We start from the raw sequence: 1,331 nt of genomic DNA on the forward strand, positions 1-1,331 counted from the left end.
CCTGTCTCTACTGAAAATACAAAAATTAGCCAGGTGTGGTGGTGGACACCTGTAATCCCAGCTACTTGGGAGGCTGAGGCAGGAGAATCGCTTGAACCTGGGAGGAGGAGGTTATAGTGAGCTGAGACTGCGCCACTGTACTCCAGTCTGGTGACAGTGAGACTCCATCTCAAAAAAAAAAAAAAGGTAATCTGGACTCCCCAGTGGTCAAGAGCTTCAGAATGTCTGAGACGTGACCAGCTGCACATGTCTTTACCCTAAAAGCTTGCTATAAAAAGGATATTTTCTGGAGGGTGGGTACAGAAATTGCTTGCAATTGCTCGATGGTGTCGCTATGGATAGATCTCAAAAGCATTTTATTGAGTAAATGAATTTGCAACTTCTGTTTGCAAGTCCCTATTTTCTTTCCAATAAACTGGACCCGTCAGCCTCTTTCTTTGGCCTCTCAGCTCCCTCGGTCTTGCAGTAGTTTGCATAGGCCTGCTCACCGCAGGACAGTGATACACAAGCACAAACTCAGAATGTGCACCCCGGCACCCTCGTGTACAGACCCCTCCTGTGTACAACACCGGAGCACACACATCCATGGTACACTCACATTCCGGAGCACACACCCTGTCCCCCCTTCCCAGGAAAACAAACATACATCTGCCACTGCTTCTTACTCTGGCCTTTGGTTTGGGCCTGACAGAAGCTAGGGCATTAGGCCAGGCGCAGCAGCTCATGCCTGTCATCCCAGCACTTTGGGAGGCTGAGGCGGGCGGATCACCTTAGGTCAGGAGATCAAGACCAGCCTGGCCGATATGGTGAAACTCCGTCTCTACTAAAAATTACAAAAATTAGCCAGGCATGGTGGCATACACCTGTAGTCCCAGCTACTGGGGAGGCTGAGGCAGGAGAATCACTTGAACCCAGGAGGCAAAGGTTGCAGTGAGCCGAGATGGAGCCACTGCACTCCAGCCTGAGCAACAGAATGAGATTGGTCTTAAAACAACAACAACAACAACAACAAACAAAAGGGTAGGGAGTTAAACATTTATGACAAGGACCGTAGTCTTAGAAGCCCCTAGAATAGAACTACTGGCAGAAGTTGCAGTGCACCAGGAGTTAGTGGGGAGCCAGGGCCGCCGCTTCCCAGAGTCACACTTGGACTCTCCAGCCTAGGATGCAACATCCCAAGTTACCAGCAAGGGGCGCCCGAGAGCCATCACCGTCTCCAGGTGTTTTTCTAGAAAGTTGCCAGGTGTGAGGGTGTGTTTGTCTCTGGGTGCGTCTGAGGCACAGGGCAGATCTCACAGCCTCCTTTTGGGGTTGAGTTGAGTGTGGTGGGC

Source organism: Colobus angolensis, unplaced genomic scaffold, assembly GCF_000951035.1.
Source record: "Colobus angolensis palliatus isolate OR3802 unplaced genomic scaffold, Cang.pa_1.0 Scaffold130, whole genome shotgun sequence".
Taxonomy (NCBI): Eukaryota; Metazoa; Chordata; class Mammalia; order Primates; family Cercopithecidae; genus Colobus; species Colobus angolensis.